This window comes from Erpetoichthys calabaricus, chromosome 10 (genome assembly GCF_900747795.2).
Source record: "Erpetoichthys calabaricus chromosome 10, fErpCal1.3, whole genome shotgun sequence".
Lineage (NCBI taxonomy): Eukaryota > Metazoa > Chordata > Cladistia > Polypteriformes > Polypteridae > Erpetoichthys > Erpetoichthys calabaricus.
Genome location: NC_041403.2, coordinates 151,358,441 through 151,385,598, shown reverse-complemented (window position 1 = coordinate 151,385,598; position 27,158 = coordinate 151,358,441). Strand labels below are relative to the sequence as shown.

The window sequence follows — 27,158 nt, the reverse complement described above, 5'->3', positions numbered from 1 at the left end:
TCGTGTCAAAACACAGGCATTAGTCTCTGTTTTTGCCTTTCATCCTCACCCTCACAGTATTTTCTTCCCCCAAAAATGGAGACTTTTGAAAATATTCTCCAGGGCCGCATACTTCTGAAAACGTCAGCTCAGCATTGTGATGTCGATGAGCGAAAGCATAGACTTTTAAAAATGGAGACTCTAATTGCGTTCTGATGGGTTTGTGCTTATTTGCTTAGCTGTTCCCTGATTGGACCCTGCTGATTACCACATCTCATTCCCTGATTGGTCACCATTTACAGAGCGGACACAGCGGAGCTCCTTTCCCTCAGGCTGGTGGTGTTCCTTAACTGCATGCAGCTATATTGCCTTTTGCACTGTTTGAATATTTATTATATAAGTGCATAAAAGGCAAATCATTTTCCAGTCGCTACAGTTTCAATGACAGTAGGTCTGGTGGCTGCAGGTGGTACTAACCCTTCAAGGATTTTCCCACCAATGCATGCATCCCCAGTGTAGGCGAATGTCTGTGTCAGGGGTTTGCTTTATCAAAATTTTTACTTAGAACACATTTATTTATTCAAAAAAAGTTATAAGTCGCTTTGGGTAAAGATGTCGGACACATTAATAAATGTGAATGAGGATAATAGGAGATGGATATATTCAAGTGCGTACGGTCTTTCTCTTGAGTGTGCACTTGCTATTCCTTAGCAAGGCTTGGACCAATCGCTGTGTCGTCCAACTCCTTCCATTCTTCTAGGCCAACATCAGTTTGCACTTTAGAGTAAAGAGGGTCCCTCCAAACTTTGTTACTGCCACACTACAGGTGACGTGTGACTGCTGTGGAGCAAAAGTTACAGCCAGGCCGAGCAGTGAGTTTAACAGAGAGAGCAGATCTGGTGTGAGTACAACGCCTTTTGAAGGATGGATTAGAAGTATTGGCACTGCTTCCTTGAAGGAACATTATTAACATAAACAAAAGACTCCAAAATGAACAAAAAAAGACATTAAATACACATTTAAACCCCTACTGAGGAAAGAGCCCTGGCTGAAATACACATTGTACTTGCTTTCTCCTTAGCAAGGTTTGGACTTGTGGCACCCCTCGTCCGACTCCCATATAGACAAGTCTTCGACTCTTCCAGTCCTGCCTTTGTTCCAACCACACCCTGTAGGCCATGGTGTCCTGCTCTGGACAACAGAAGTTACTGGCAGCTTGATGAAGAGAGAGTCGGTTTGGGGTGTGCCAAGTATTTATTTAAAAGAAGGAATAGACGTCTTACCATTGATTTCTCGGATGCACCTCATGCCCAACCTTTCAGTTGAGAATCTGTACAAAGTTTTGTCCATCAGTGTTGCCAATCGTTCAGTTATGTGTCTTTGTTTAAGCCAAATGTTACTATGAGGTGTCACTTGGTGTTTTGTCAGTTCATCAGATGACAGCCACAGGCTTCGTCCCAAAGAGACATTCTCGTGGAGAGAAACTGAACGCTCTTCCCGGAATTAAGAGTGTCTGGCAGTTTGCTTTTTAGCCAAATCATAATAATACGGGTAGTGCCAGTCTGTCCTACACCACGCCACACAGAATCTCCAGATAATTTCTTGTCCACTTTCCTTAATGGCCATTAATTGTAACCATACAAAGATTTCCTGTGCATCTTTTTCATTCCGGGAAAATTTGAAAAGCTGCGTAGCAATACAGAAAGTTTGTCTCCTATCATATAAAGCTTCCAAAGAAAGATCTTGTTTCCAGCTAAATGGCATAAATGCAGAGATAGAGAGAGATAAATAAGATAAGGAACCAAGCTGACTTCTCCCACCAGCTGACTCAACTGAAATCTCTTTTCAGGTTATCCCCTAATGATTGGTAGGGTCGGATGTGCGTCATTTGTCACCAACCAATTGTCTGTCATACTTTCAAAGCACTTTGACTTACCAGCTTGTTGTGTTACACTAAGGGGTCAGCAAGTCACAGGCTTCTAATAACAGCCCTGTGGCTCCTCGGTGTCACAGTCTCTGACCAACGTTACGAAACGTCTTGTAAATCTTCTAAAGCAGGAATGCAATAAAAATGAGCAAGGCACACTGAGATTAAAGGGACCTCATCAATGATTTACAGTCCCTGCTGGCTAAGAGGAACTAGCATTACTGTACTGTACTGTGTGTGTGTGTGTGTGTGTGTTTGGAGGTGCAGATTATGACCTTCAGCATGTATTGACGAGAGCTGTACAGAAAGAAAGTGAGGCCGGGAAAGACAGTGGCAGATCGCTGGCTCGAAAAGTCTCGGGAAAAGAGAACAGATCAGGTAAGTGCACATCTGGCCGATTTGTCGTCAAGTTCTAGAGTCTAAGTGTGATTGATTGACTCTGATCTGCTGGTCTTACTTCCCAAATTAGCTCCGTATTTGATGTGCATAGGACTTGATGTAAAAGACATGGAGGGGTGCCAGTCCCCTCACGTCTGATTTGAAATCTAACCGCTGTCTAAAGCTTCCATATTTGGGTCTGTCCCTTTGGTGTTATACTTGAAATGATGCTTTACTGTGCAGAAGAGGCCAACGTACTGTAATTGAAACTAACTCTAGAGGTGGGGTGTGCTGAATGATAAAGCCGGTCTCAGTTTAAAGTGGGCACTGATTTAAATGGAGGCAAGGGTAGGGTAGGGTAGGGTAGGGTAGAGTGACATCATCTGTCCATTATAGACAGATTGTCCATTGGGAGTTATGAGACCTCATTTAGAACCCCTCACCATTAGTTATAATGGAGAGGTAATGGTGATAGTGTGACTGCTGTGCAAAGGGAATTTCGGCATCATTACCAGTTAGGACGTCACGATCGTGTTCTGTCTGCTCATGCGATTACAACATGGGTGCGCAATTTTGAAGAAACGGGTTCAGCCTTAAAAAAGAAGTGGAGAAGGTGGAGCCACTTCACATACTGCCCGACAATCGTTGGCAGCTATTCGACTATTGTTTAGAAGGCGGATCACTTCACGCAACGGTGACATTCCATGGCCTCCGAGATCCCCAGACCTCACTGTCTGTGATTTTTTTCTGTGGGGACATCTTAAAAGCCAAGTGTACAGCAAACATCCTGCAACCACTGCTGAACTGCCCTTGGGACAAATAAAGTTTTAATTAACTATCTATCTATCTATCTATCTATCTATCTATCTATCTATCTATCTATCTATCTATCTATCTATCTATCTATCTATCTATCTATCTATCTATCTATCTATCTATCTATAATCAGGTCATGTTGGCATGAAGTGCTGGCAGATAGGACTGATATAGGATAAGTGCAGGGCTCAACAAAACACTGAGATAGACACCAGTAGGGACGACTGCCAGGAACACGTTAATATTCATTTTTGACATTTCCCCATGCTCTCTAGAATGTTAATTTTATATTCTCTATGTGTGTTTACATTTTGAACTCCACCGTTGATCATTCTGCTTTCATTTTGTATTCTTGTTTTTCATTGGTGATGCCATTTTCAAGCCTTTCAGCTGCTATGATGCCATGTGGTTACCAGGCACATGACGTATATTTCATGTAACCCTTCCATTGTCGGGAGCCATGTTGCTTGGTTATTCTTGTTTTTGTCACTCTAATTCTTATTTGACATTTTTATCTTTAGTTGGGCAAGACACTTTTTTCAGTTGGTGCAGCCATTTTGAAATTACAGTCACATTGCCGGGTAGCGGTACAACACATATAATCACAGCTACTGTGTATATACAAGAAGGCTGTGCACGGTGAGAAATGTCCACACTTTAAGACTTTAAGGGAGCAACTTAGTGAAAGTAGCGCACGTGAACAAAGACCTAAATTATTCAGCCAGTAAACTAGTTACGAACTCTGATGTCTTATTACTTTCAACTTTGATTTACGAGGGACGCTCAATAATTTATTTACCTCAGTAGGAAAGGAAAGAGTTTTCTAAAAATGTTTGTTTTATTTTTCAATACAGTCCCCTAATAGCTCCATACACTTCATCCACTGTTTCTGCGATGACTTTAAACCCTTTGAAAAAAAAATCTTCTGTTTGACCTTCAAACCAGGACATCACAGCTGCCTTGACGTCTTCATCACTTGCAAACCGCCATCCACGGAAAGATTTCTTCCAAATTCGGAACAGGAAATAATCTGAGGGAGTCCGGTCAGGACTGTACACTGCAAAAAATTAAATCTAAGCAAGTGAAAAATATTTATATCATGACATTAAATCTTATTTTTCTCATTGCAAGAATTATTGACTTTGTCTTTATGATTATTTAGCTTGGGTGGCACGGTGGCGCAGTGGGTAGCGCTGCTGCCTCGCAGGTCCTCCCTGCGTGGAGTTTGCATGTTCTCCCCGTGTCTAAGTGGGTTTCCTCCTGGTACTCCGGTTTCCTCCCACAGTCCAAATACATGCAGGTTAGGTGGATTGGCGATTCTAAATTGTCCCTAATGTGTACTTGGTGTGTGCGTGTGTCCGGCGGTGGGCTGGCGCCCTGCCCGGGGTTTTTTTCCTGCCTTGCACCCTGTGTTGGCTGGGATTGGCTCCAGCAGACCCCCGTGACCCTGTAGTTAGGATATAGCAGGTTGGATAATGGATGGATGGATGGATTATTTAGCTTACTTTAAGAAATCTTGTCAAGTAAATTTTGTTTACCCCATTGGCAGATTTTTTTGCTAAATAAAAGCAAAACAAGTTCCGTTTAAAGTTTTTTGTCTAGTTTTTGCATGTGCATTTTTTGCAGTGTAGGGTTTACGGTTCAGCTGCTGGAACCCACATTCTCAGATGGCATTGACGTGATTGACGTGACATGTGAACTGCGCATTGTCGTAAAGAAGCTTACCTGATTCTGACAAGGACTCTCCTGACCGCCTGTCTCTTGAAATGTTAGACTCGCACTGAGCCACAACTGTGCATGAGTAACCTTGAGGTGTGTCACAAATGCCCAGGCTTGCTTCAACATGCTTGCTATTTTCTTCTACTCAGGTAGATAAATTATTGAACACCCCTCATATCCTTTGAACTTCATTAAAGGCTTGGTGACTGGTGTGGTTAGGTGCCTGACTATTCTTTTAGAAATGCTGCGAAAGAAAGAGCTTAACTGTACTATGTCGAGTACTTCAAACAAACAGTCGATTAAATCATTCATTTTTGTTAATTTCTATACATTCACATCAGTGACATTAGAGCAGCTATGATAATAATAATAATAATAATTCTTTACATTTTTATGGCACTTTTCTCAATTTTCAATGCAATTTATTGAGTGGGGAGCCACTTCAACCACCACTAATGTGTGCCATCCAACTAGATGATGCGACGGTAGCCATTTCTGTGGCAGACTGCTTACCACACATGAGCTGGTAGGTGTGAGTGAGATTAGAGACAGGAGATGACTAGGAGGCCATGATGAACAATTTAGCCTGGACATCAGGATACACCCTACTCTTTACAAAGGATGCCCAGGGATCTTTAATGACCACCGAGAGTCAGGCCCTTGATTTTACGTCTCATCCGAAGGACGGCGCCATTTTTACAGCACAGTGTGGGATCCACATTCGGACCACAGGGTAAGCACACCCTGCTGGCCTCACCAACACCTCTTCCAGAAGCCATCCAAGGTCTTCCAAGATGTTCTCCCATCCAAGTACTGGACGGGCCCGAACACGCTTAGCTTCAGGTGGAAGACCTCTTCTGAAGTGCAGGTGGTGTGGTCATGATATGAAAAGTGGCAGAACACATGTCACAGGGAACAGAATTTGAGCCATTAAAGGGAAGACCATGCGGAAGATGAGCCCTTGAGAAAACTAACATCCTGTTAAGGAAAATGTTTAGTCTTGACTTTTGTTTTGTTTCGACTTTAAGTTTATTCTGCGTTCACACGCTATCAGACTATTTGGAGCTACCAGTTTGTGATGCTTCACTTTCCCAGTTCAGTATATTCATGTGAGTTTCCAGTCGTACGACTTGGAGAAATGCAAGACCTCTGTTGATTAAATATGTAAAAAAAAAAGGTAATTTAAAATGAATTGCATTTCTCATGGAAATAAATAGAAAACTAAAGGCATTCAATATACAGTAGATAGATAGATAGATAGATAGATAGATAGATAGATAGATAGATAGATAGATAGATAGATAGATAGATAGATAGATAGATAGATAGATAGATAGATAGATAGATAGATAGATAGATAGATAGATAGATAGATAGATAGATAGATAGATAGATAGTTAAAGCAGTGGTTGCAGGATGTTTGCTGTACACTTGGCTTTTAAGATGTCCCCACAGAAAAAAATCACAGACAGTGAGGTCTGGGGATCTCGGAGGCCATGGAATGTCACCGTTGCGTGAAGTGATCCGCCTCCTAAACAATCGTCGAATAGCTGCAAACGATTGTCGGGTAGTATGTGAAGTGGCTCCACCTTCTCCAATTCTTTTTTAAGTCTGAACCCGTTTCTTTGAAATTACGCACCCATGTTGTAATCGCATGAGCAGACAGAACATGATCGTGACATCCTAACTGGTAATGATGCCGAAATTCCCTTTGCGCAGCAGTCACACTATCACCATTACCTCTCCATTATAACTAATGGCGAGGGGTTCTAAATGAGGTCTCATTACTCCCAATGGACAATCTGTCTATAATGGACAGATGATGTCACTCTACCCTACCCTACCCTACCCTATCCTTGCCTCCATTTAAATCAGTGCCCACTTTAAACTGAGACCGGCTTTATCATTCAGCACACCTCACCTCTATATATTCATGTGAGTTTCCAGTCGTACGACTTGGAGAAATGCAAGACCTCTGTTGATTAAATATGTCAAAAAAAAGGTCATTTAAAATGAATTGCATTTCTCATGGAAATAAATAGAAAACTAAAGGCATTCAATATACAGTAGATAGATAGATAGATAGATAGATAGATAGATAGATAGATAGATAGATAGATAGATAGATAGATAGATAGATAGATAGATAGATAGATAGATAGATAGATAGATAGATAGATAGATAGATAGATAGATAGATAGATAGATAAATGCACGTTGACCAGGTTATATTTTTTTATACAGTTACCGTTGACTAAGGTGAAGACAATCATTATTTCACAGCTCGGAGAATTCAGGTAGCTTTGTTATATTCAAATTGTTTGAGAGGCGTTCATGCAGAATTTCTAATGTATTTCCCGTATATATGGCCACCACTACAAACTACATGGGGTTTGTAACATTTAAAAAAATATCATTTTGGGTGGAATATTCTTTTAAAACTAATCTCAGGCATTCTGTTAAACATCTCAAAGTCAATGCCATTGGTCAAACTGATGGGAGGATGAGAGGCTTTGAGAAAGAAGCATGAGGAACATAAGAGAGGTGGTATGGTGTGTTTCCTCAATGGGATGTTGGCTACCAAACATCTCTATTTTGACAGAGAGCTGACTCATTTTGTAAGAAGGTCCAGAGTTGTGTTGAGGTTCTTGTTCGCATTTGTGTATTTGCATTGCTCCTTTTGATAATCCCTCCATTCTATTCTTTGTTTTATACTAAAACATCCTTGGTTTGGGTGCAGGGGCCACCTGAGAGTGTGCCATGTATCTTCCACACAATAGTTATAAGCTGACAATTACAAAACCACACCTTTGAAATGAATGTGAGCAAGAAAGCAGTGTGTAGACCTGACAGACGGGCACATCCCTTGGATGGAGACGCACATTCAGAAGTAACAATGGGGTGTGCCATGGGCTAGTCAATTTCCTCACCTTGCCCATTGTAATGCTTTTGTTTTTCAAATAGAAACATAAATTGGCCAACTGTGATATAAATTTACTTGATGAATAAATCTAGGGGTACGTTTTGAATCATTTGTCTGTGGTGGTGCACCATATAAAGTGTAGAAAAGGCGCTATATAGGCGCCTGACCCGGCACAGAAGGACACAGAGGCTGTATAAAACAAGGACTTTTATTTTTCTTCTTCACCCGTGGGCGCGCGTCTTCCCCGTGACCCACAGGCAATACACAGTCCCAAAAACTCTTTTCCACACAACAACAGCAGCAGCAGCACTCTTTTCTCCTCTCCCACCACTCCGTAACAAGCGTAGTCCTCCTCCTCCTCCTCCTCCTCCTGACCCTGACTCCCTGAGTGGTGGTGGCTGGCCCTTTTTATACCCCACCTGGAAGCGTTCCAGGTGCTTGATCACCTGGTCCTAATTGCATTTCCGGGTGGGGCTGAAGATTTGACCAGCCGGGCTGCAGACTCCATGCAGCTACCCCTAGCGGCCATCCGAGCCCCCAACCAGGCTGTGGAGGACTCCATCTCCCGTGGAGCCATGCGCTAGGCTGGGGGATCACCGTCCGCCAGGGAGACTGCCACCAAGCGTCCCAGGGGAGGTATTGAGCTGTCCATGGTGGCTCCCCCGGAACAGATGCAGCAGGGGCGTCCCTGCCGGGCATGGGACCCGGCTGTCCTTCACAAAAGGTGGGGATTCTCCTCGAGATGGGGGACATCATGCGAAAGTGCGGGGCAGAATGTTTCCCTTTTAGATGAGTTCAAAGGAATTGTCTTTGACTGATTCTACAGTATTTGTGGTCTGCACTGTGGCACAGTGGTTAGCACTGCCTTAATAACCTAATTTTGTTACTTAACTGGACTGCAATTCCCAGCAACCCCAGAAGTACTATGTCATTGAGCAGTTTTGAAGGTTGCTCAGAAAAAACAAGACTTTTAAAAAGTCGGAAAGGGAGTCGTGATCATCTTGTGTCTTTTTCTTTCATCTATTCCACCCCACAATCAGAATTACAAATAAAACCACCTGAAGATTACGCTTATATTTGTTCTTGTCCTATACCTACTTATACATGTGATTTTGTCCAGAATGGAAAATGTATTCATCTAGTGAACGCTCCCAATCATTACAAATCTTCACATTTATTGGAAGATACACTGGGCACGAAGAAGTGATGGAGATTCATGGACTTGGGGACATGAATGAGAATGGAGACTGTTTTATGGACTTGTGGGCCTTGTATAAACTGGTCATCAGGGGGTAGTGTATTGCCACATAAGAAAACCTGGGTGTCACCAGACCAAATAACCTAGAATCATATAGATCACATATGCATAGATGAGAGGTTCTGAAGATCCCTAGAGGATGTGAGAGTGAAGAGATCATTGGACATGCATGCCTGACAATGTCGGGTGGGGGGCATGCTCGTAATGACATGACGGATAATGTCCTGTGGGGATCTCCTCCCAGATCTGGACCAGGGCATTACTGAGCTCCTGTACAGTCTGAGGTTCAGTCTGGCGGTGTCGGATGGACCAAAACATAATGTCCCACCCAGAGGTGTTCTATTGGATTGAGGTCAGGTGAGTGAGCGTGGGGGCCAGTCAATAGTATCAATTTCTTCATCCTCCAGGAACTGCCTGCATACTCTTGCCACATGAGGCCGGGCATTGTTGTGCACCAGGAGGAACCCAGGACCCACTGCACCAGCATAGGGTCTGACAATGGGTGCAAGGATTTCATCCCGATACCTAATGGCAGTCAAGGTGCCATTATCTAGCCTGTAGAGGTCTGTGTGTCCCTTCATGGATATGCCTCCCCAGACCATCACTGACCCACCACCAAACCGGTCATGCTGAACGATGTTACTGGCAGCATAACGTTCTCCATGGCTTCTCCAGACCCTTTCACATCTGTCACATGTGCTCAAGGTGAACCTGCTCTCATCTGTGAAAAGCACAGGGTGCCAGTGGTGGACCTGCCAGTTCTGGTATTCAATGGCAAATGCCAATCGAGTTACATGGTGCCAGGTGGGCAGTGAGCACAGGGCCCACTTGAGGATGTTGGGCCCTCAGGCCACCCTCATGAAGTCTGTTTCTGATTGTTTAGTCAGAGACATTCACACCAGTGGCCTGCCTGCTGGAGGCCATTTTGTAGGCTCTGCCAGTGCTCATCCTGTTCTTTTCGGTCCTGCTGATGGGTTAAGGACCTTCTACAGCCCTTTCCAGCTCTCCTAGAGTAACTGCATGTCTCCTGGAATCTCCTCCATGTCTTTGAGACTATGCTGGGAGACAGAGCAAACCTTCTGGCAATGACTCATATTGATATGCCCTCCTGGAGAAGTTGGACTACCTGTGCAACCAAACTCTGTAGGGTCCGGGTATGGCCTCATGCTACCAGTAGTGACACTGACCATAGCCAAATGCAAAACGAGTGAAAAAACAGATGAGGAGGGAAAAATGTCAGTGACCTCCACCTGTTAAACCATTCATTCTTGTTTTGGGGGTCGTCTCATTGTTGCCCCTCTAGATCACCTCTTGCTAATTTCATTAGCACCAAAGCAGCTGAAACTGATCAACAGCCCCCTCTGCTACTTAACCGACCAGATCAATAGCCCACAAGTTTCATTGACTTGATGCTATACTCTGATTTAAAAGGGTTCCTTTGATTTTTTTGAGCAGTATATACAAGTATATAAATATACAACACTGTGATTCCAAAGCCAATGTCTCATTACGCTACTTCTAGTCAAAGGGTTTGTCAGACTTGCAGGCTACTGTTGCAGATCTTGTCACTGGACTTAAAATGGTGTCATCTTTCAGACTTTTTTTCAATAAACAGCCCAAACACATTTGCTGCAATAAACCAAATTGTACAGTTTATTCATAACATAAGAATAACAGAAGATGGATATATACAACAGTATCTTATATATAATTTTCCAGTCTCCTCACTCACTCACTCACTCACTCACTCACTCACTCACTCACTCACTCACGTCCGTCCGAAGCCAAATGCGCAGTCGCCTTCTGCGCACGTCACCTTCTGCGCATGTCCGAAGCCGAATGCGCAATCGCCTTCTGCGCAGCTGCCCGAAAAACCTTACGAGACCGACATCGCGGCAGGCGGCGGATTTACGGCTGCAAAAATTCAAAGAGAAAGGCGACTTCGACCAACATCGCAGCAGGGTTCGTCCAAAGCCGAATGCACAGTCGCCTTCTGCGCATGTCCGAAGCCGAATGCGCAGTCGCCTTCTGCGCAGCTACCTGAAAAACCTTACAAGACCGACGTCGCAGCAGGTGGCAGATTTACGGCCGCGAAAATTCAAAAAGAAAGGCAACTTCGATTAAAGCTCTAGAGGCCTGAAAGGCGATTTCGACTACAGCTCCAGGCCTAATTACGCATTCATTCAATACACCTATATCAGGTTTGTGGTGCTTATACTTATTACTTACTATTCCACTCGTGCCCGTTTCATCTTATGTTGTCGAAATGGGCTCTTTGTCTAGTATATATATTATTTTAAAAAAATCTTGGGTCGAGACGTGATCATCTCGGAGAGACACTTTGACGTCATGCAAGACTAGACATTATAACCCACACAAATCACTCCAGAAACTCCTTTCTTCATAGTGCCATACGACTTTTCAATAAGAAATATCGGAGATAATGACTAAGGCTTTGATATATATCCTGTAACCTTTTTTTTTGGTGTAAATATATATTATCTAACTGCCTTACCTTAACCTTTCTTGTTTCTATTTGTCTGTTTTATTTCATTCTGTCTGTTATTAGATGCAACTGAGAAGGCAAATTTCATGTTTTCTTGTGTAAACATGACTAAATAAAGAAACCTTAAACCTTAAACCTTAGGAAGCAAGACCCGTGAGACGGTCACTTTTGCACGTCACCTCTTACTTACAAACAATTTAAAACAAGTTCACAGACATCTAACTTCACAGTTATTAGAATGCTTTTGGCAGACACACTTCATGTGCTTCCAGCTCTTAAAAATGTTATACATTCTAGATGGCACGTGAATGACTAAGTGAAGAAGAAAGAGCAGCGCGTCGAAAAGAGCCACAAAAGCATTGGACAGAAAAGAAGGCAAAAAAGGATGCACAAGAGAACAATAATAATCTATGTGCAAATTCAGAAAATAGGAAAGTAATAATCAGCCCGGACGTCCTGCGAGAGACACTTTAACGTCCTGCAAGACAAAGCAGTGAGACCAAAGGACAGCTGCTGTACAGGCTTTTAAATGATCAACGTGCAGCGCGACAAGCAGAACATGCAACTCGGCAGTAGAAAGACAGCAGCTGATCCGTCCGCATCTCCTTAGCGTGTGTTCAGCCACCCTACCACCTTAATAACGCAAGCGGCAGGCCCTTATCGCGCCCTTAATGGGGCGGGGGGGTGGTAAGCAAGCAAAGCGAGGACAACTGCTGTACAGGCTTTGAAATGATCGATGCGCAGCGCAGTCGAAGGAGCATTAAGCAAGCAGGTGATCCGTTCGCATCTCCAAAGCGTGTGTTCAGCCACCACCTTCTCAACGCGAGCGGCAGGGATGGGCTCGCAAAGTGAGCAGGGGGAAAAGCCCCCTAGTATATATACGTAAATATCTGTAGCTGGAAATCCACAAAGGTAGAAAATGAGTCAAGTAACTTAAAATAGTTTTTCATTCCTATGCTTTCGACTACCTTCCAGGTGTCATCATCAGAGGAACAATAATTAGACATACAGGAATCAAAGGCAATGTATAGAAAATGGGGAGGGTGGATTAATAAGGTGGGGTTTGGGAGGTGTTGGTCATAAAGTTTTTTGATTATTTGGATGTTCCATATGCCAGGTTCATGTCTAAGTATCTGCTAATGGCATATATATATATATAGAGAGAGAGAGAGAGAGACAAAGGACAATAACAAACAACACATAGCATAAATTTATGATAACTTAGTTGAACTTTTCCTCTGCTATAGAAAAAAATCATATAACTTATGAATTCTGATCTTTCAATTCAGGTAGCTAAGATGGAGAAGTTCTTTAACTAATTATAAAGTTCCTAGTGTTTGCGCTGTGCTGGCGGTTTTGATCTGCGCACAGCACTGGCTTACCTGACCCACTCAGTGTCTGTGTATGAGTGTGTGTGAGATGCTGTGCTGTGTCCCTTGCCCATTCATATGAAGCACTGCTGTGCTGTTCTTGCGGAGTGACGATTTTATCTTGATAGGCCTCATTCTCCCAAAGTGTCCTAAATAGTTTGTGCTCCAGCATGGCTTTGTCGGCTGTGATGTTACTTGCATGCCTGACAATCCTGGTAGCGTGTAAGCCCTGGTGCGATGGCAGCCTTCTCTGCAGTTTGGATGATATGCTGCCATCTGACATTATCTTTGACTGTGGCATACCAGAATACAATGGAGGAAGTGTGATTGTACTAAGTGGTGGCAGTGTAAAAGTGCACCATTATGGTCACTGGCAGGTTGAACTTCTTCAGCTGACACAGAAAGAACATCCTCTGCTGAGCTTTCTTTGTGAGTAAACTAATGTTCAGCTCCATCTTAAGATCCTGAGCAATAATAGTGCCAAGGAAATGGAAGGACTCCACTAGGTCTACTGGTAATTTGCCCAGTGTGATATGGGTCGGTGAAGGTAGACTCGTCCTGAAACTTATTAACATCTCCACTAGATGATCGATCTCCCTGCTTTAGCAGACTTGCCTTGATTAGAGAAGAGCCCAATGAGTGTTGTGTCGTCTGCAGACTTCAGGAGTTTAGCAGACTGATGGCCAGAGGTGCAGTCATTGGTATAAAGGTAGAACAAGATATGGAGACATCAGGGCAGCCTTGAGGTGGGCCAGTGCTGGTGGTCCCTGCAGTTCGACTCCCTGATACCAAAGATATGCATGTTAGCTTAACTACTAACCATGAATTGTCCCTATACAAAATGGGATGGCGTAGGCCTGGCACACAGTTCTACTGGGATAGGCTCTGATCCACTCAACCTTAAATTGCATTAAAATGTAGATGGATGACTTCAACCTAGAAAAGGCTAAAAAGAGCACAAAAGAACAGAGTGGGGCACAGGCCAGGAGGTGCTCTGTGAACAGCGCCTGTGCCAATAGACAGTCTCACTGGTGCTGTTTCACTTCACGGCCCTTCTAAGTCTCTTTTTGGAAGTACTTTTACAAAAGACAAACCAGTCCTGCTGTATAGGGGTCAGACCGGTTCTGCCAAGTAGCTAAATTCCACATCTCATCACGTACGCTGCTGTTCATCTCCATTATGGCTTGCTGCCTGACAGATTGAATTTGCGCCAGCTTGTTCAGTACTGGATACAGCACTGCTGACTTTGCCAATTCACCATTAAAGAGCCCGTAAGTATTTAAGTATACATGCCTTGGCTTAAGGGTTTTTCATCAAGAGATGTGGTAAGGATTCCAGCATTATGTCACCAAATGTCTGTTCTGCCCTTGTAAAATAAAATCAAAATGCAGGGAAGATGGGAAAAGTTTGGATTTCCAAGTTAGACTATGTAACCTACTAAGTTTCACTTTCGAGTTGTCTGAGGTGGCTTAATTGAGACACACTTCTCTTGATATTCCATGTTTAGTATAAGATCTGGGAATCCTTCATACTAATAATTCATTTGACCTTCATGTCAATATGACAGACGACAATCTACTGATGACTAGTAAGTGTTATCAAAACCAAAAGAAGCCTTTGTTAAGGTCTTGTTATGTAAGAATATGTGAGTAATAGAAGCATTTTTGCAGTACCTAAACTAAAGTGTTGCCATACAATGCATTGCATTTGTCATTCCGGCATATGACACATCACAAACGTTTTTAGTAATAGAATGCATTGCATTTGTCATTCCAACAGATGGTGCATCTGTTATATGCCATTTGGCATGGGATTCGTAAAAGCAGCATGAATGCTTATGATGCATTATATCCGTTGGACTGCAGAGACAGAGCAGCCAGACAGACTCACTGAGACACAGATATTTGTCCTTTTATTAAGGTGGTCTGACAAGTTTGATTTAACAATAGCAGTAATACAGTGAATCTGGAAAGTATTCACAGTGCATCACTTTTTCCACATTTTGTTATGTTACAGCCTTATTCCAAAATGGATTAAATTCATTTTTATCCTCAGAATTCTACACACAACACCCCATAATGACAAAGTGAAAAACGTTTACCTGAGGTTTTTGCAAATTTATTAAAAATAAAAAAATTGAGTAAGTACATGTACATAAGTATTCACAGCCTTTGCCATGAAGCTCAAAATTGAGCTCAGGTGCGTCCTGTTTCCCCTGATCATCCTTGACATGTTTCTGCAGCTTAATTGGAGTCCACCTTTGGTAAATTCAGTTGACTGGACATGATTTGTTAAAGGCACACACCTGTCTATATAAGGTCCCACAATTGACAGTTCATGTCAGAGCACAAACCAAGCATGAAGTCAAAGGAATTGTCTCTAGACCTCCGAGACAGGATTGTCTCGAGGCACAAATCTGGGGAAGGTCAGGAAATATTTCTGCTGCTTTGAAGGTCCCAATGAGCACAGTGGCCTCCATCATCCGTAAGTGGAAGAAGTTCGAAACCACCAGGACTCTTCCTAGAGCTGGCCGGCCATCTAAACTGAGCAATCGAGGGAGAAGGGCCTTAGTCAGAGAGGTGACCAAGAACCCGATGGTCACTCTGTCAGAGCTCCAGAAGTCCTCTGTGGAGAGAGGACAACCTTCCAGAAGGACAACCATCTCTGCAGCAATCCACCAATCAGGCCTGTATGGTAGAGTGGCCAGACGGAAGCCACTCCTTAGTAAAAGGCACATGGCAGCCCGCCTGGAGTTTGCCAAAAGGCACCTGAAGGACTCTCAGACCATGAGAAAGAAGATTCTCTGGTCTGATGAGACAACGATTGAACTCTTTGGCGCGAATGCCAGGCGTCACGTTTGGAGGAAACCAGGCACCGCTCATCACCAGGCCAATACCATCCCTACAGTGAAGCATGGTGGTGGCAGCATCATGCTGTGGGGATGTTTTTCAGCGGCAGGGACTGGGAGACTAGTCAGGATAAAGGGAAAGATGACTGCAGCAATGTACAGAGACATCCTGAATGAAAACCTGCTCCAGAGCGCTCTTGACCTCAGACTGGGGCGACGGTTCATCTTTCAGCAGGACAACAACCCTAAGCACACAGCCAAGATATCAAAGGAGTGGCTTCAGGACAACTCTGTGAATGTCCTTGAGTGGCCCAGCCAGAGCCCAGACTTGAATCTGATTGAACATCTCTGGAGACATCTTAAAATGGCTGTGCACCGACGCTTCCCATCCAACCTGATGGAGCTTGAGAGGTGCTGCAAAGAGGAATGGGCGAAACTGGCCAAGGATAGGTGTGCCAAGCTTGTGGCATCATATTCAACAAGACTTGAGGCTGTAATTGCTGCCAAAGGTGCATCGACAAAGTATTGAGCAAAGGCTGTGAATACTTATGGACATGGGATTTCTCAGTTTTTTTATTTTTAATAAATTTGCAAAAAACTCAAGTAAACTTTTTTTCACGTTGTCATTATGGGGTGTTGTGTGTAGAATTCTGAGGAAAAAAAATGAATTTAATCCATTTTGGAATAAGGCTGTAAGACAACAAAATGTGGAAAAAGTGATGTGCTGTGAATACTTTCTGGATGCACTGTACATTTGATTTTCAAAGGCAGACTTAAAAATTCAAAAAAAGCCAAAAAAGGAGGTAAACATTTGAAAAACAAACAAGTTCGTCACATTTGAAATTTGAGTGAATTTGATTTGTCCCTTAAATGTTATTCTTCTGTAAGTGTTATTATCCAGCTAATGTCTTTTCTGTACACTGATGCAGCCTCAAATCAGCAAACGTCACTGTTTTGTCTTGGTAGAGTAATATACTGCTCTACTTTCCCCTTTTGTATTATTAATAAGTAGCCTTTGTCAGAATGCCTAATCTCACAGACGTACCACTGTTTATAAGGTATTATAGTATATAATTTATCCCCACCTTCCCTTCTATATCTATAGGCAATTAGGTGTAGTAAAAAAACAAGCAGGAGTTAAGTTACACATAAAATAATGTATAATTGATGATATTCATAAATAATAACAATATGCAAAGTACATTTGAATATTGGCAGCCATACAACCTGATTAAATGGTGATATGTAGTTTCAGGCGGCACACAGACTTGTAGTTATTTAAAATGTCTCTAGTTAAGGCATCATTGGTGCTCAGCTTTCTTCAGAACAGGCCGCATGTCTGTCTCAATATGGCTGCCAAGCTGTACTCTTCATTGTGTTGTTCATGTCATCAGAGGTTAGTAAGAGAGATGCTTCTTCATCATCAGAGGTTAGTAATAGAGAGAGAATGTGGTTGAGCAAGCAGATTCTCTGTCCAACCCCTAGAGCCAATAGGACATCATGGCAGGGCCGGATTAAGAGCTTTGGGGGCCCGTAGCACATTTCAAATTTGGGGGCCCTTTTGGTCTGCATCCTCTGAAGTTTAGATTCTGAACAGTTCAAACCGGACTAAATAATTATTTTACTCTCAATTATAATAAGAATCTTATAATATTTATGTGAATTTTATGTGTTTGGCCCCTAAAGTTTTGTTGTGTAAGAAATTTACAGTTTAAAAACGTAAAGATAATATTTTTAAAGACCAGTTTTTCAATGCTACACTTTTTCATTAAATATTGGGTCCACCATTTGGGGGGCCCCCGAAATTGCGGGGCCCGTAGCATATGCTACATGTGCCTATTGATTAATCCGGCACTGCATTATGGTACTTAAAGGCTTCTGATACAAGCCAATTCTAAACAGCCATACTTCAGACCAAGGGGGAATACAACATTTTAAAACCTGCCAACCCCCTACCGCCCACCCTACCACCCCCAAAAAGTCACGCCCACTAACACCTAAGCCACGCCCTCTTCAGGCCGGGGCAATATAAATTCAAGAGCTCCCAGAAGATGGAGCCTCAATGTGAAGAACACAGTCCCAAATGACCGAACTCCCCTGACCCTGACCGGGACCCAGACCTGCTCAAGAGAATCAATTTATTTGAAAAGCCCCTGAGGGAAGGAAGGCGACTGTTACTCCTTATTCTTGTTGCACCATCACATGTTCATTTTGTTCATTTTGTTTGGACTTTGGCAGGAAACGAGCTGGAACTTCTTTGATTGTTGTTTCTCTCATTTGTACCTTGTACCTCCCCCAATTTGTTGTTACCCTGTCTGCCACACATGAAAATTAAAATTCTGTACATCCTTCCATCCATTATCCAACCCGCTATATCCTAACTATAGAGTCACGGGGGTCTGCTGGAGCCAATCCTAGCCAATACAGGGCACAAGGCAGGAAACAAACCCCAGGCAGGGCGCCAGCCCACCGCAGGGCACACACAAAGCGCACACTAGGGACAATTTAGGATCGCCAATTCACCTAACCTGCATGTCTTTGGACTGTGAAAGGAAACAAGTTCTGTACATTTTTTGTTAAGTTAAAGTATAGACTTTTGGGGCTTTCTAATTTTTATTCCATAACAAACCACACTTCTTCTTCTTATAAAGCGCTTCCCATTTTCATGTGGAGTCGCTATACTGGACAAAACTCCTCCATTCTCATCTTTTCTATACTTCCTTACCTGACACCCCTTTCTCCCTTAGATCACCACTTCACACAGTCCATCCACTTTCTTCTTGGTCATCCTCTTCTTCTCTTTCCCAACACCTCCATATCTACAATTCTTCTCCCCACCTCTCTTTATGTTGCATGCCCCTTCCACTTTAACCTTCTTTCTTGTATTTTCTAAAAGGTTTCCCCAACTTTTAACTATTCCTCTGATTCTCTCACTCTTGATCTTATCAGCTGTGGTTGTTCCACAAATCCATCTCAACATCCTCATTTCTGTGGCTCTCAGTTGCCTTACATTCAGTTTCTTTTCCACTCAATCTTCAAGACATTTTTCCCTGAGTTTGGTGAAGTTTCCAAACATTTTGGCGATTTCACCAAACCTGAAGAGAAGCAAATTCAGTGGGTCATCTGATTGCTGTTTATATGTGTTACTCTTCCCTCTTGTAGGCTACTATTGTTGAAAGAATAATTTATTAAAATATAGTAGGTGTACATAAGAAAAATGAGAAGACACACACACACATGCAAGAAGTACCTGTAAAACCTTTTTACCCCCAAACCACCACCGTTCGATATGAGATTTTGGTGTGGAGGACAAAGACCAAAAAAATCTCTACGACTTCGAGACTTTTCAGTTCATGGGGGCAGTATGACAATAGGACCTATGACAATAGGTCATGTTGACCCATCTTATATAGTCATATGAAAAAGTTTGGGAACCCCTCTCAGCCTGCAAAATAATTTACTTTCAACAAAAAAGATAACAGTGGTATGTCTTTCATTTCCTAGGAACATCTGAGTCATGGTGTGTTTTCCAAACAAAGATTTTTAGTGACGCAGTATTTAGTTGTATGAAATTAAATCAAATGTGAAAAACTGGCTGTGCACAAATGTGAGTCCCCTTGTCATGTTGCTGATTTGAATGCCTGTCACTGCTCAATGCTGATTACTTGTAACACCAAATTGGTTGGATGAGCTCATTAAGCCTTGAACTTCATAGACAGGTGTGTCCAATCATGAGATATAAAGGTATTTAAGGTGGTCAATCGTAAGTTGTGCTTCCTCCCCTTTGACTCTCCTCTGAAGAGCGACAGCATGGGATCATCAACTCTCAAAAGATCTGAAAACAAAGATTGTTCAGTCTCATGGTTTAAGGGAAGGCTACAAAAAGCTCTCTCAGAGGTTTAAATTGTCAGTTTCAACTGTAAGGAATGGAATCAGGAAATGGAAGGCCACAGGCACAGTTGCTGTTAAACCCAGCAGGTCTGGCAGGCCCAGAAAAATACAGGAGCGGCATATGAGCAGGATTGTGAGAATGGTGACAGACAACCCACAGATCACCTCCAAAGACCTGCAAGAACATCTTGCTGCAGATGGTGTATCTGTACATCGTTCTACAATTCAGCGCAATTTGCACAGAGGACATCTGTATGGCAGGGTGATGAGAAAGAAGCCCTTTCTGCACTCACGCCACAAACAGAGTCACTTGTTGTATGTAAATGCTCATTTAGACAAGCAAAATTCATTTTGGAACAAAGTGCTTTGGACTGATGAAACAAAAATTGAGTTATTTGGTCATAACAAAAAGCGCTTTGCATGGCGGAAGAAGAACACCACATTCCAAGAAAAACAACTGCTACCTACTGTCAAATTTGGTGGAGGTTCCATCAGGCTGTGGGGCTGTGTGGCCAGTTCAGGGACTGGGGCCCTTGTTAAACTCGAGGGTCAGACGAATTCAACCCAATATCAACAAATTCTCCAGGATAATGTTCAAGCATCAGTCATAAAGTTGAACTTACGCAGGGGTTGGATATTCCAATAAGACAATGACCCAGAACACAGTTCAAATCTACAAAGGCATTCATACAGATGGAGAAGTACAATGTTCTGGAATGGCCGTCACAGTCCCCTGACTTGAATATCATCGAAAATCTATGGGATGATTTGAAGCAGGCTGTCCATGCAGCCATCAAAATGAACTGAACTAGAGAGATTTTGTATGAAGAATGGTCAGAAATACCTCCATCCAGAATCCAGACACTCATCAAAGGCTATAGGAGGACAGAGTCTAGAGGCCAAAAGGAGGCTCAACTAAGTATTGATGTCATATCTCTGTTGGGGTGCCCACATTTATGCACCTGTCTAATTTTGTTATGATGCATATTGCATATTTTCTGTTAATCCAATAAACTTAATGTCACTGCTGAAATACTACTGTTTCCATAAGGCATGTCGTATATTAAAAGGAAGTTGCTAGTTTGAAAGCTCAGCCAATGAGAAACACAAATCCAAAGAATTAAGAGGGGTTCCCAAACTATTTCATATGACTGTATTTTCAGACCTCACTACCGGTCAGATATCTACAGATAACTATAAAACCCTCCCGTCTTACTCCAGCCTCCCAGGTGTGCCACACAATTGCTCACCTACCTGGTGTGCTGCTCAATCACGCCAAACTATGCACCACTTCCCTCATGATAGTCCCAGTTACAATAAGACGGAGTGGGTGGGACGATTGGTGGTCATGAGGTCCTGAAAAGTGAGTGTGTCATAGAGATGATGTGCAGCATTGTTCTTAATGGCATTCAGTTTTGTCATCATGCTCTCCTCTGCTACGACCTCCAGGGGCTTCAGAGTGCATCTCATAACTGAACCTGCCTTTTTAATTAGCTTGTTGATTCATTGGACATCTTTTAAAGTGACGTTACCAGCCCAGCACACTGCACTGGCCATCGCAGAGTTGTAGAAGATGTGAAGGATGTCACTTCCCACATTGAAGGAATGCAGTCTCCTAATGAAAAAGAGCTTGCTGTGCCCTTTCTTCTATAGTTCGTCTGTGTTACAAGACCAGTCCAACATGTCATTGATGTGGACCTACCTCCAGGGGGCTCCACAGAGCATTCTTGTAATTGAGTCTGCCTTCTTAACGTTCATTTTGTTACCTCTGAGATTGGGTTCGGAATGCCAGGTAATTACGATTAAGCTGAGTCCAGCTGAGGGTTACACGTAATGATTTGTTTTACAGAGTTAAGCTCAAATAACTCTTAGGACAGCATTATGCTGCTATTTGGTAGATAAACATTACTCTGCAAAAAAAAAAAATAATGACTAATTTTGCCACTTAAGGTAACTCATCTTTATTCATGAGTGGGGCAGAGCCATCCCCTTAGACACAATGGGGTGTAAACAAGAAGCTGTAAAGCCAATTTTAGGACAAACTGAAACTGAACCATTAGTTGAATCAAGCGACAGTGATGACAATGTGAATCGGTCATCACGTTGTTGGCACGGATAGTGAAACTGATGCCTGCAGCACAGCTTGACCGAATCACCATAAGCCTGGTGAATTTCGTCACCTGAAGGTTCACTATGCGAGTAGGCGCAGGACAAAAAGGCAAAATGATTGTGATCAAGTAGAAAGACAAGAACAACTTTTGCCCCCTAAGTAGAGTTAACAATGCAGCAATTGGTCATGTCAAGGGAAATATGGAAGCCACTAAACATTACACTGTGGTAGGATACGATAACACAAGGGGCACGTCACTCATGTGGTTCAGGCACTGACATTTGATCCTCTCATGCGCAAGCAACAGAGAAATCATTATAAGAAAAGTGCATTAAAAAAAATAATAAAGTATCTATCTATCTATCTATCTATCTATCTATCTATCTATCTATCTATCTATCTATCTATCTATCTATCTATCTATCTATCTATCTATCTATCTATCTATTTATCTATCCTGCCTGCTACACTAAAATGAATATCTATCTATCTATCTATCTATCTATCTATCTATCTATCTATCTATCTATCTATCTATCTATCTATCTATCTATCTATCTATCTATCTATCTATCTATCTATACTGTACTTCTGCTGTTCCAATGCTGGTGTCAATACAGCAGTACACACTCAACGTACTTTTTCAACCGTATTATTGTTGATATTATGTCCACTAGGGGGCATTGCAGTCACCTTTAACCCCAAACACAACCTCACAAGCACAGTCCCTGGGTTCAGAATGTGAATATTTATTGAACAGACTACCTTCAACCAATTTCTCTTTGTGAACACAGCACAGTACTGCAGTGTAAATCTTTCTCTTCTCTTTTGTTGTCCTGCTCCCCTTCCGACTCCAACTCCATGTGAGTGAGGCAAAGCTGCTCCTATTATATTATGACCCAGAAGTACTTTCTGTACCAGGGCATTGTCCATAGGAAGTACTTCCATGTCAGGTGGAAGATTTACAAAAGTAAGGGACACAACAGGGCCAATCCGTGGGACTACAGTTCCCAGCATGCCCTGCAGGGAGTCCATATGGGCACCGTAGTCTAGGGATGCTGCCATCTAGTGTGTCAGAGGAGGGATTAGTTCACATTAGTTATCTCCCCCTGTCGCTCCAGATTGCTGCCTTCTTGGTCTTTAAGGATTTTTGTCTGAGCCCTTCTGGGTTCTGGTTCTGGTTGAGGCAGGGAACGGCCAACTACTGGCTTAAGTATTCTCAAAACCATCCACCAGCCGGCCCATGTTTGCCATCCTTTATGTACTGATATTTGCACATTTCTGTTACATATACCGTTTATACTCACGGTAAGTTCTCCCACAGATAAGTTGATTTTACCGTATAATTTCTGGTATTTTTTAATGTTGGTCGTATAAGTCGAATGCGGAAAACTCTACGCAATTGGTCCAAAAGATTATGATATGCTAACACCCACCTGAGAGAGTAACCATGGAGCAGATGGCCTTTTTTGTTCTATGTATTGTGCCTACGTGACCACACGGTGATGCCCAAACTATTCCGAAGCGACGTTTGCTCTGATTTGTGTTTTTTGTATCTCACTCCCATATACACCTTTATTGCAAGAGCATCCCTTATCTACGATGGAGCGTTCAATCAGAAGAAAATATGAAGCTGGCTTTAAATTAAAAGTCGTTGAAGTGGCAAAAGAAATTGGGAACTGTGCTGCAGCAACAAAATTCAATGTGTCTGAGAAACTGTGAGATTGGAGGAGGCAAGAAAATGTGTCGCATTTTTGAGTGGGCGTATAAGTCGGGTCTGATTTTATGATCGATTTTTCGTGTTTCAAGACCTGACTTATACGTGATGTGGCAGGAGGCTGGGGGCCACCTGGAAGGACCAGGAGGCAGTCTGTATGTCCCCCCAGGGCCGTGAGGGGGCAACTGCCCTGGATAAGGAGGGGACCACAGGGATGGAGCAAGGAGGCTCAAACCCAGATGTGCCAGGGGGTGCCCCAAGCATCATGGACCCCGGGAGATCTGCACTTCCGCCACACCTGGGCAGGTGGAGGAAGGACCTTCTAGGGATCCCCAGAGTGCTCCCAGGTGCTAGTGCGGCACGTCCGCCACACCAGGAAGTGCCGCCAGAAGATCATTAACAAGCACCTGGAGCACATCCACTTCCTACAGTCGGGGAGCTAGAGTTGGGAGCTGGAGGTGGATGAAGCTCCAGTGACAGGAGGAAGATAGGCGGCCCATGGACTTTAGAGAACCCCGTGTGTAGGGGTGCACTGTGTGCTGTATGGGACTTTTGAGTTTATTAAATGTGTGTTTTATAAAGTGCTGGTGTCTGTCTAATGGTGTTCTAGCGACCTCTCACACTGAGTATATATGGTAATAACATTTTTTCTCATTATGTCTTTGAGGGCTGAATATTTTTTTCCGAAAAAAAGTTTTCTGAACAGCACACAATGCACTGGTTTCACACAAAAATCAACATAAAACGTCTGTCGCTACGTGCTGTGGCTGCTGTTGGTGCCTGTTTGGCATCTCAGGCAGCAGTAGCTGCACAAGGGCAGCTTGACGGCCAGCAGGAATGCATGGCGGAAAGGCTACCGCATGCAGCAGATAGGCGACAGTGGTAGTCGCTGCGTGACACAATATGGTTTGTACCTCTTGTCATCCTAAGTGGTCCTTCTAGGCGAACGCTGCTGTTTGCGTATCAGCTACACGGACACGTTGAGCACCACAATCAACTAGGGACCAAGAGGCTGATGCTGGTACCTTAATTTCATTTTTGATCTCCATCTCCAGATCACTTGCATCAAAGTCAGAGTCAGACGTCCATGGAGTATTTTGCTTTAGTCTCCCCAGATGCTGATGTCATTTTTGAGGCTGTTTGCTCTTCGCTACTCTTGCACGCACAGGGAATCGAGGTCAAATCAACAAAGCTACTTAACTTTCCTTCAAGCGAAGAGAGTCGAAGTCAAAAGTAAGGCCGAGTTTTGTCTCCGTTTACAGCCAGGTATTGTCCTCTACCCCTGAGTTTTGACAGAAGTCAACATCAGCCCTGAAAGAGTTAAAAAAAAAATTTGACTCATTTTTCCAGGGGCAAACATAACGTTAAGAAGGTTGCTCAGCTTGTTAATTCAGTGGGCCTCTGTTGAAGTGATGCACAGCACAGAGTGGTCATCACAGAGCTATAGAACATGTAAAGGATGTCGCTACACCTTTTACTAGAGCGTAGTCTTGTAAGAAAACCAACCCCAATATTGCAGGAAAAGACGACAACCTGGAGAAATCCCCACTCGAACACAGGGAGAACATGCAAACTGCTAACCCATACAGCAAGCAGTATGAGTCAGGATTCGGCCTTCATGGGACAGCAGCTGTAAGCACTGCACCACTGCGCCAGCCTGTATGGTTTTTTATGTACTCTCTATAGTAGGGGGTTGTTGGGCCGTGTTAGTCATTATGGGTTCAATGAGAAGTTAGGCGCCTTTTATTGGCAAAGTAAAAAGATTACAATATGCAAGCTTTCGAGGCAAATCAGGCCCACGTCTGTGACAATTAAGAGAGAGAAAACTAAACATCTCACCTGATTTTACCTTTTCTGTGAGTTGTTGCCCGCAGTCGCGTAATACTCTCTAAATCAAGATATGCAAAAACTCTGCTGACCTCCCACACACCCGAAAACTATGTGGCAGGCATGTTGCCAATCCTCTTTAACCGAGAACATAAGTCGAGATTTTCCAGTCTGATAAAATCAAGACATGCCAGATGAGTTCTAAAGAAGAGGGTTTTACTTTAAGATTAGCTACAGCCAGAAGACAAAGTTTCAATACGCCACGCTAAAAGGGGTAAACCTTTTTAAAATGACTACTTTTGCTCTGTTAGGAAAAGTTTGCCACAACAAATCATAAAATGATGCAACATTGCCAGGTGTGCTTTACTTGGGGATCGGGGATTCCAGAGATCCCATGAGGCTTTCTGCTCACGTCTGCTTTCCTCTTTGAAAACGTCCAGCCAGTCTTTACAATCTTATAACTGTCTGGCCTGAATTCAAAACTCTATATAACTCATAAGGCAGTGCATTTAGGTTTTTACTAAGGACAGATTATTGCAAAAAATAAAGCAAAACTGAAATATAATAGAAAACTAAACAATACGAATTAAAAAGGATTACATGGCACAGCAAAAACCTTTTCCTTACCATATTTTGAAAGACTAGATTTGCTGGTAAGGAATCATTAAAACTGTAGTTGTTAGAAGATGAACAGATGAGATTGACCACACACCTCCTATTCACACACCGTCATGGACACGAATCAGAAAAGGAAAAATGTCTGTGTGGCAGTGTAGCACAAAGTGGGCACTGCCCATTCTGCAAGGCTGCAGTGGCACACCAGGCCTGTTATGACAGCAGATTTACTGTAACATCAGGCTGCACCTTCTCTCGGCTCACATTCCAAATTAAAGGACTGAACTCTTCATTCCAGGGCCAGCTTGTACTTTATCAGATAACAAAAGTGGAAATCAGAGTTGAACTGACATCTTTGTGGAGACCTCTCTGCAGACGTCTTGAGTCAGAAGGCACAAAATGGACAGAAGAATATACAGTTTATGTAACCTCTGCCTCAGGCACCCCTCTGCATTCTGATTTATTAATTGTTGTTAGAAGACAGAGGCCACACAATCATTTCTTCCATTCTTCTATGAGTTTATTTCTCTTGTTGTAATGCAGAACACGTTTAGGGTTTCGTCACCTGCATGCTCTCACGGAGGCCATCACAGAAGTGAGGGTGCGCCCAATCTCACCTTTCTTGTGGAAAGTACCATCTACATGGCAGGGGTGTTGGTGTTAATTATCTCTCACTTCTGCAGTGGCACTGTTTCCCACTAAAATAAAAAATGAAACATACAGAAAATATCCCTAGGCTTCTATAAGCGCTTAAAATCTAATAAAAATAAGGGAAAGAAATATCTACTGGATGGCCGTAAATGGAAGGCTAATTAACCTCCATTACTTATACACCAGAGTGACAATAAAGAAAGAAAATTTAAAAGAGAGAAAACTTCTGACTTGGCAGTTGCAGTACTGCATTATGCCGGCGTATTGCTGTTGATATAAAGAAGCCCCCCAGTCACGTTTTTTGACGCACATCTGCTGAATAATTTGTTGGCTGACAGTCCTCAGTGTTAGAGGATGTGCAGCATTGTTCATAATAGCACTCGGCTTTCTTTTAATTCTCTCCTTGGCTATGACCTCCAGGGGGTCCAGGGTGCGTCCTATAACTGAGCCTGCCCTTTTAATTGGCTTGATGATTCAGTGGACCTCTCTTGAAGTGATCTTACCAGCCCAGCACACTGGCCATCACAGAGTTATAGAAGATGTGAAGGATGTCAATTCGTACATTAAAGGAACGCACTGTCCTAAGGAAAAGAGCCCATTCTGCCCTTTCTTATATTGTTCCG

At 42.9% G+C, this 27,158-nt stretch overlaps 1 protein-coding gene across 1 annotated transcript in view; it reads left to right on the top strand.

Annotated features, from left to right (window-relative positions):
- The first annotated feature begins 2,079 nt into the window (after positions 1-2,079).
- sgk2a (serum/glucocorticoid regulated kinase 2a) overlaps positions 2,080-27,158 on the top strand; it is an 88,507-nt gene continuing 63,428 nt past the window's right edge. Inside the window, exon 1 of the mRNA XM_051932582.1 lies at positions 2,080-2,284. The gene's annotated coding sequence lies outside the window, so the exon portion shown is untranslated. The remainder of the gene's footprint in view (positions 2,285-27,158) is intronic.